The 9,250-nt window shown below is 39.7% G+C and overlaps 1 protein-coding gene across 6 annotated transcripts in view; it reads right to left on the minus strand.

The window, feature by feature from the left end:
• The window catches only part of TNRC6B (trinucleotide repeat containing adaptor 6B), a 117,528-nt gene extending 109,164 nt beyond the window's left edge, over positions 1-8,364 (minus strand). For all 6 annotated transcript variants that reach the window (XM_035338776.1, XM_035338745.1, XM_035338767.1 and 3 more), the window contains exons 1-2: positions 8,290-8,364; positions 5,174-5,246 (exon numbers count right to left, since the gene is read on the minus strand). The gene's annotated coding sequence lies outside the window, so the exon portion shown is untranslated. The remainder of the gene's footprint in view (positions 1-5,173; positions 5,247-8,289) is intronic.
• Positions 8,365-9,250: the final 886 nt, after the last annotated feature.

The following is a 9,250-nucleotide window of genomic DNA, read 5'->3' on the forward strand; positions in this document are numbered from 1 at the left end:
TTCATCTTTAGGTCACTATTTCCAATTTAACTCAGGCCAACAGTTCCCAGCGTTTCCAGTATCCAACAGTACGTGGTAACTTTAATTTGGTAGATACTGTCTGTGCAGTTCCAACTCAAAGTCAACATCCCAAATTCCAATCTTAAAAATTTAACTTATGGATACATGCAATACAGTTAGGGAGTCTACAAAGATTAGAATGTCTTTGGCACCAGAGAATAAGCCATCTTTCAGGTGTAAGAGAGCATAAATTCAGCAAGGAATCTCTGAGTCAAGAAGTCAAAACTTCAGCAGATCCATCATATTCTAGTTCTCTCCACATCATATCTGCACCTCAGATACAGAGCTTCTGACTCTTCTGTCGTCCTTTACTACAGCAATTCCAAGCCTGGAAACTTTGGCAGTGCAAATTGAAAAGATGTCAAAAAGAGAAAGCTTGGAAATTTGTCATCTTCATTTGTACCTCTTCTGTTTCAAAGTTAAGAGGCGGTTCATAAGGTAAAGCTGCCAATGCACTGCAAATGCCTTCTGTTATGTCATGCATAGGTAGACAGTATCTTTCATGACTATTCAGTTGTCACAAGGAATGAAGAATATTCTGCAAACAAAGGGCCTGAAGCCACAAAACGCTGCATACAGCTTATCATGCGTTATAACCAACAAACTGCTGGCTATATTCAGTAATATCAGAGTCTCATGCAAAGCAGCAGCATTTTTCAGACTTAAAGCAATTTCCCTTCCTGGGTTAAGAGGAATGAGGATAAAGCAGAACTCTCACCAAATTCTCTCTGTGAGGTGTGGGTGTGAGGAACCTCAGAAAAAAAACTTTACTACTATCATCATAGCTTTAGTCACAAAAACTTTATTTCCCTTTTCAGTGAATATTGAACCTCTGAACTATTAAGCAAGAATATTCAGTATCTACAAAGAACCTAATTCTTTTGTAGATGTAACCAAGAGGTTCAGACTTCTCTATAAGGAACATTACTACTCAATAGCACAGTCAAACAGGTTTTACCAGCACGGACTTCACAGATACAAATAGGCATTTCCTCACATGAAGTTCCATTTTACTAGCATTTTCACTGCATATGCAGTGCTCCATCTTATCCTTTACCCTCACATGCTAGCACAGGGCATAATAGATATAACACTCGCAATTTAAGAAAATGCTTGCTGAAGAGTTCATGAACTGGAGACTAACAAGCCATAGAATCAGTACCATGGCTTTGAGTGAATATACTGACCCTTCTCAAGCCCAAGATTTAATCTAACAAATCAAAAACATTGTGTTTGTCAAAAACCACCCCAAATATTCAGACAATACTTTCTGAACCATATGAAAGAAGCTGATTGAGACCTGACAGATGCTGGAAGAATTATACTAGCTAGCAATATATGAAGATGTATTATTTTGTCTCTTTCATGGCCTAATCCATTGCATGGAAGTGCGACAAACAGTGTGACAAAACAATTATTTCTAACATAACACAAAATGATGCCCTTGAAATGTGTTCAGCTTTCACCTCCTTCCTGGATCTTTGCTGTAAAATCGGAGAGGACTCATGATCGACTCATACAGGATTAATTGGAGATGAACCTAAACTTCAACCCTGTCCCCATAGCATGGCACTGAGGAAGATAAACACACAAGACTGGAGTTTATCACTTTAACAAGGAGATTAAGTAAACAAAAGGAAAAGCACCTCAAGTAAAATGCCATATGAAATACTCCCAAAGGAATCTGGGGTTGTGCTCTATTAGCAGTGAACACCCTAAGCACAAAGTATGTGCGTGTTCAGTAAATCCCCTTCTAATGTGAAACAAATGAAACTGATGAAAACACAATGTGGGAAAATTACAATCATGGGGCTGGCATAGGAAGGCTAAGATATTCTGCCTGTAGCACATAAGAAAAATTCTTAAGTACCGAGAGGTAAGCGAGACATGCATCAGACATGGACACAAAGAGCTTCGTGCCCCAAATGAGCATCTCCCTGTAGGCGAGCTGCCTGTCCCGCCGCAGGGGCTCAGCAGAGGCACCGAGCAGGCCCTGTCCATGGTACTCGACCATGCTCTGTGTCCAACCCAACCTCAGCACCGCTGGGGCAGGGACTTTCTTAATGTTACTTTGCAACGTCACAATCAAGTAACTGGGAAGTGCCGCAGGCCGGTAGGCAGACACGCTGTGGTCCAGCAGCCAAAATGGTTTTGGTTTCTTTCATCCAGAAGCACAACAGAAAAGTTTAAAAAAATCAAGCAAGGTCAGGTCAAAACAAGCCTACTGCGAGGACTGGTTGCTGCATTAGGAGTGCTAGAAGAACTTAAATATTAACCTCTGAAAAAACTGCTATGTTTATCTTCTGAGATCTCCCAAGAAGTCAGCAGAACTAGGACATAAAATAAAGTGTACAAGAACAAAGATAAGCAAATTCTCCCATTGAGGACAGACTAAATACACTAGAACAATTCGAAGCTCAGAGAATGGAGTGAGAAACAAAAAAGAGTGCAATGGAGAAGGTAAAAAAGAGATGATTCACTCACTCTTCACTTGCCCCACAATTCACATTTTACCAGCTTTGATGTTCAAAACACACTATTATTTCATACCATGCTCAGTTAGTGTGAACTCACTCACATGGAATGGCAAGAAGCTGGAAGTTTTAAAAAGCCCCAATTTACTAGAAAAATTCACAAGGGGGAAAAAAAAGTAAATCCACTTAAAAAAATAAACCCTAACAGCTGGTATAAGACGACCTTAAGCCACAGACAGCAGGAGTTATTGCAAGAGGAAGCTTTTGCTAAGCACTATCCTTTTGCTGTAGTTTTCCCCATGACGCTTGCTTTTGGCTTTTTTCAGGAGACAAAGTATTTGGCAACAAATTCTGAGTCCAATTCAATACATTTTTACATACTTTCTTCAATTCCCTGTGAAAGGAAGGATTCATATAGCCACTGGCACAAGAATGCTGCACTTCCATCTTTCTTATTGCCAAAAGCAGGCATTTGGGGATTCCTGAATCCATGAAAAAACATCTCTGTCAGACTTTTGTAATAGTCATTAAACTAGGGATGACTTCTCAGCCAAGGAAGTGCCTACCTACTGCCAGCATTTGAAGAACCAACGTAATTATTCCATGTTGTTGGCAGTGACAAGCCTCTTAAGCTTCCGAGCAGAGGGCTAAAGATCATACACTGCATAGCTTATTTTGTACAAAGAGGATAGATAGGGAATCAGAATTTGTACTAGGGTCCTACAGGACTGGACAGGAGCCCAGCTAAATGCGCCCAGCAGCTTCCAAAGTCCCAGGCATTATATTAGTTATTTCCAACATTAGATGGACCACACTCCCTGGAGATAAAATGACAAAGTTAATAGACAGACTGTCTGTTCAGACTTTCAGATCTGACACCTATTAACAAAACCAGTCTTGGAAAAGGTCACAGTATGATAATCCTCTTCTTCCACTCTTGCATATATCCACCAGAACTACCTCAAATAGGACTAAGGCCCTCCAGCTTCATCTGAGGTCTTCTGGAAAAATTAACCAACTGCAGCCTGAGTGGAAAGGACTCCAGGGGAAGTCTGACAAATGGCGACATACAGGTATGCCAACATACACCCTAGCAGATGCACATCTGAAGTTAATTAGTTTTTATTTAACTCTTTAAAATTTAATCTAATATTCTCAAAGATAAAAATACTCACTAATAGAAGAACTGTGATTCTTACGAAATTTAATCCTAAAATAGTATTTTCCTACCATAATGTAATATGGTCAAATCAGTGTCAAGTTTCATCCTGTTTGTATTTCATCTCTTTCTGCAGCAAAGATGTACAGAATTTTTTCAGTGGTATCAGGATGATGGATGCAGCTACCAGTCATAAATTCAGTGTAACCACAACAGTGCAGAGCACCTAGCTCATCACTACTGCATTCTAGCATATTCCAGTGAATAAAACCTCAGCCAAATTTCCATACCCTCAAAAAGCCCTGATGAGTAATACCAGTGAACAAGGTACTTCTACTTCCTAAGGGTGATTGTTCCCCAGATAGAAAGATTTGTCGTTCAGAAGCGTAAAACCCTTATTAGCAGGAGAGAGCTGGAATCCATGTGTCTTCAAATGTGCTGGTCACCAAAAAGGCATTATTGGAACTAAGCACTTTATATCTAACAAATGGGTCTTTCAACACTTTTTCTTCTGATTGCCAGCAGACATCAAATACGGACTGAAGAAGAAAACAGTGCCCTTCATTTGATACAGAGGAAAGAATAATTTCTAGCTTCTGAAGACAGCAGCTGCAAAAGCAGCACTTTTTGATGTAAAACCAATTGTGGTTCCTATGAATTGCGAAGTCTGAATCAGATATGGCCAACAGGAAAACCCTCAAAGAAGAGCAAGGCTGTGCAAACTGTCACCATTACAGAAAGTAAGCAGAAACTGAGGGTAGATCCTAAACTCTCTCAAGAGTACAAAGCAAAACAGACATACAAGTGCTCTTCAGAGCATGGTGATCCTGTATACATACCATACTTGAAAAGAGACAGTTCAAACAAGGCTGTACTGTAATGAATTATATCTTAAATGAAACTAACACAACCACCTTGATGCATCATTGCAACCATTAGTCTTTACCTAGGTATGCGGACACAGAAGTGTTCATTTATAATAATGATCTAGCCATATTACATCAAATTGCTAGTTTCACATTACACGGAGCTTGTTATGACTGTACAAAAGCAACACAAAATTTAACATATGGAAAAAGAACAGAACAGTTTTTGTCATTTTAAATGAGAATTGTGAGGTACTGAGATGAAAGCAAGAGCACCCAGAAGAAAAATAAAGCTTCAATTTAACTTCATTGCTTATAGGAACTGATTACTTATGGAATCCAGTGACTTTAAAATCTCATCAGAAATTAATTTATTTTCAAAGAAAACCACCACACGCATCAAATGTAGCTGACAAACACAAATCCCATCAGGCTGTTACAGAAAAAGCCTTTACATGCAAAGCCACAGGAAATAACACACCAGAAAATACATGACAATAGCAATATACTGTAGAAGTGGTTAAAAACTAGTATAGGTGAGTGTTCTTCTCACCTCCAACTTTCAAGGATGCAATTTGAATTTTGGATTTTTATTATTATGATTTCTTTTTTACCTTTGACAGTTTCCAAGGGCTGCCAAAGCCCACAAGGATCCGTCCTGGCTACATTCAGTGCAAAAACAAAACCCTAGAAATAGACAAAAATAAATAAAATACATTAGCCAACGGTGGTCATTACCAGATAAAAACACGTAGAAATGAAAGACAGTTAATGGCCTCTGAAGCTCAGCAACCCTTACTCACCAAGCATTTAGAAAAAAAACTGTATCACGTAGGGTAAATACAGAATTCTTATTGCGAAAGAAGCAACACAGGCTCCTCCTCTTCCCCAAAGGAATGTATGCAGTACTGGGGAGATGGGGGGAGAGGAAGAGCTATGGCCAGGGTTAGAGTAAGAGGGAAACGTACTTTTCTCCTTACTATTCTTCTACCTCAACTGCCACTCTAATCAAGGCAATTATTCTTCGAAGGCAAGGATTTTACATATTGCAAAACCCATGTATTTGCTAAGTCTTAGGATCAAATTTAGGCTTAGGTTTTAGCAAATTTAGACTTCTACAGAATGAAATAGCACCACTACTGAAAATGTATTTTAAAAATAGCCACCCTCCAAGAAAATGTCAAAACCATAATACTGTTTATTGCTTCCACGTCATTATTACTCACGAACCACTACACAATTTAGAGCAACAATCAGTTTTGAGAGAAAAAAAAGCTCATCCTGCGACCCAACAAACCATTTAAGAGGTCAGACTGTTTTATGAAGATTGAGAGCAAGCTAATCAGTCAGCAGAATAAAGACTATATACTACAGCCTGACACTGAAGTCTGATGAACAATACATGCTGCATACTGCTGCATGACAGAAACATCAAACTGATATTGAACAAGAAATTCCTCTTCCAAGGATTTACTGTGGTTACCAGTTTGTAGAAACCTCGCCACTGGAACCACTGGAGGAATAAAGGGGAGAAGAGAAGAAAAAAAGAAAAAAAAGCTAATGCTTTCTCGTCGTAATATAACGGTAATATAATGGAAATACCTCCTAAAGCAAATGTTATCATTTGAACTAAGCACCACAATTTTATAGCTGCTGAAAATGTAATTTTCGGCAACACATTATAATTTCCTCGTTACTATCATTTTATCATTTTCACAACAGTTTTGAACTGTTTTAACTGTTTTGAACTGTTAGCTATCTGTAGGTACAGAACTGAAACGTTAGCTTTCCATCCAGAAATGCACATGCAAAGCAGTATCCAAACAAGTGCAACATGCTGTCTTCTCAACCACCTTGAAACATACATTTTCACTTGGAAAACTATTAAGTATATTATAACCTTAATATCATGATGTCCAAAGCAGCCTCATGCCTAAGAATATTTTACCAGGCAAGGCATTATAAATTATTGTTACAAAATAAGGCTCTGGAGACTGAAGTCTAATAAAACTCAAACTCTTGATTGCAGTAAGTGGATGCATACCCTGGAATAACTAAGAACCCGTAACATTTACCTCTTCTTAATGTTTCCTTCAGTGAACAAACACTGTTTTCATCTCAATTTGCTAAGTAAAGCATTTACCTGGCTTCACTGGACAGAGGAAGATTAAGGAAATACTTTTACTACTGACATACACTGAAAATAATGCACAGAGATGAGAGCAGCCTGCTCTGTTATCTTTGAGTTTTCAGCTTTCCCTATTAATTTCCAAGTGCTACAGAAAAAAAGGGAAAACTGAATTCCTTGGCTGAACAGGAAATTATCACCCATCTCTCTGAAACATCTCAGAAATATCCAGGAATGCCATGTACAACACTGTTATTTATCCATGCAGTCAAGTACACAGTACCTTAATAGGTGTAGCCAAAGGCTGCTTGCTCTTGACCTAGCAGTTTTAAGAAACGTATCTGACATCCACCCCCATCCAATGAGGGTATCAGCCAAAACGCAAGACTCACGTCTGTGCCGTTTCTGACAGCAAAGCATCTGAAGTTGGGAGATATGAAGCACTGCAGAAGCTGTCCAAATAACAGCTTTTTTTTGCCCAAAAGGGTTTGCTACAGGATGGGCATTGAAACACCGCAGCATTACTGTCTAGCAAAAGCACTTAGAATTCCAGCCAAACCACCACATGCTTTTGGGCCACTAATGTCTCCATGGGAAGAGAGAACTGCCACTGATTATGCCAATAACCTGTCCTACCTCATCACAGACTCTTGTTCATGAGGAGTACAGATTCCTACCACTCACAGAAAAAGGCCTCTAGTGAGTACCTATTTAACAGATAGGAGACAAGAAAAGACTGATCACTCTTCCGTTACTCTGGTAAGTTTAGGATTATGTTTCTAGAGCAATAACAAAGTTAATTAGCAAAGTCAAAGTAGCTCAAAAGATTAGAATCCGCTGAAAACAGGCTGGGTAATGGAACGTGACATGTAGCTGAGCACGACTGCAAAGATGTTACAGCGAAAAGAATCCCAACATCCACCATAGTCAGAACAATATTTAAATACTGTGGATATATCTCCTAACTCAAATGCTTAGGCTCCGTATCTACTCTGACCAGCCAGGGTTTTAGGATGTGTTAAGGTGCTTGCCCAGACTGCAAAGGAAAAATTTTTGAAAGGAAAGCAGACGCAGTTTGATTAAGTAGCTACCAACTGCTCAAGGGAAGCAAGAGGGGAAGGGAACCAAAAATGAAAGCAAACAAGAAACCCCACCTACAACTTAGGCACCGCTGACAGAACGAAGTGGGAAAGGGAACTCCCCCTGCCCACCAAAAACTGTGCCAGGTCCTAACCAAGTACTAACCACTTAACTACAACACTTGGTGATTCAATATCCAGGTGCACTGAAAAATCTGATTCAGTATGTATTACCTTGCAGTAACAGAAACAATTCATTCTACCTGCCTGCTGAGGGCTTACATAAAGTAAGCCCTACCCTGGCAGACCACAACTGCATCCATGCAGTGTAACCCCTAAACTGTTCTGTATGCAGTTCTGGTTCTAATCTAGCCAAGAGCAGCAATTTGCTAAGTTGGGTTAGGTAATCTATGAAGCAGCCAAATATCCTGCACAATGTCAGGACTCCCAGGCTAGCCTTTTTCAAGTGTTTGTTTAGGGTGTTGTGTTTTTCCCATGTTTGCATGCCAAGTTCATTACTTACAGCAAGTACCTCCTTTCTGGTCACCTCACATAAGCTGCCTCTGTAGGAACACCGCAGTATTCCAGGTGCACAGAACTGAAAGGAGCAAGGTTACAATCAGAAATACGTTTTCTTCAAACTTTTCCCACAACCTCCCATCCAAATCTGGAGAATGCCAGTGACACATGCGATAGGAGTTTCTACTGACTGTGAGATACCACAGAACGGGGAAATTCTAAAAATGTAATTTCTATCCACAACTGAGTAAAGGGAAGGGGTGAAACTGGTTTATTGTGTAAGAACTGAGATAACACACACAGGCGCGTTCAAGGAAAGCAGTTATGTAATTCTGCGAGGACTCCTGAGTAGTAATTACGTATAAAAATGAATCCCATTAGCAATTGTTGGGTATGTAATCCTATTTGGAAAGAATAATGACACACGAGCATCACTGAACTGGCTAACACTCAATGCATTCAAATCATTCAGAACCCGCTATCCTGTGTCGACCACAGCTAGAAAAGCCCTCAATTTTGGTTTTGCAAAATACAACTGACTTCCAGGACTGCGCAAGAGTCCAAAACTGTTGGTTTACCACTATACATCCACGTTAGCAACAGGAAAATCTAAGTTCTAGTTGCTATTACTTAGGCACTATTTAAAAAAAAAAAAAGTTGTGAAGGTAACCAACAGGTGGCATGTTTCTGAATTCAGTGTGTCATGCTGTTGGCGACTGCTCGTGCTTAATGCACAGCACTATGTGGTGACAAACTGTTCCCGTCATCAGCCTAGCTGCCATAAACTGAGGCATTTTTTCTGAGCTTCTGGCATTAACTAAGAGCTTTCTGGGCAAGATTTGCATTCACTCCATTTCTGACTGGCAACAACAGCACACTTGGAGACAAAAAGGGGGTCTCTGCTGCCACTGCAATTTAACTATCCCACGGCTAAGTCTTTGACAGCACTAAATTTTAGTTTGAAA

This window comes from Oxyura jamaicensis, chromosome 1 (genome assembly GCF_011077185.1).
Source record: "Oxyura jamaicensis isolate SHBP4307 breed ruddy duck chromosome 1, BPBGC_Ojam_1.0, whole genome shotgun sequence".
Taxonomy (NCBI): Eukaryota; Metazoa; Chordata; class Aves; order Anseriformes; family Anatidae; genus Oxyura; species Oxyura jamaicensis.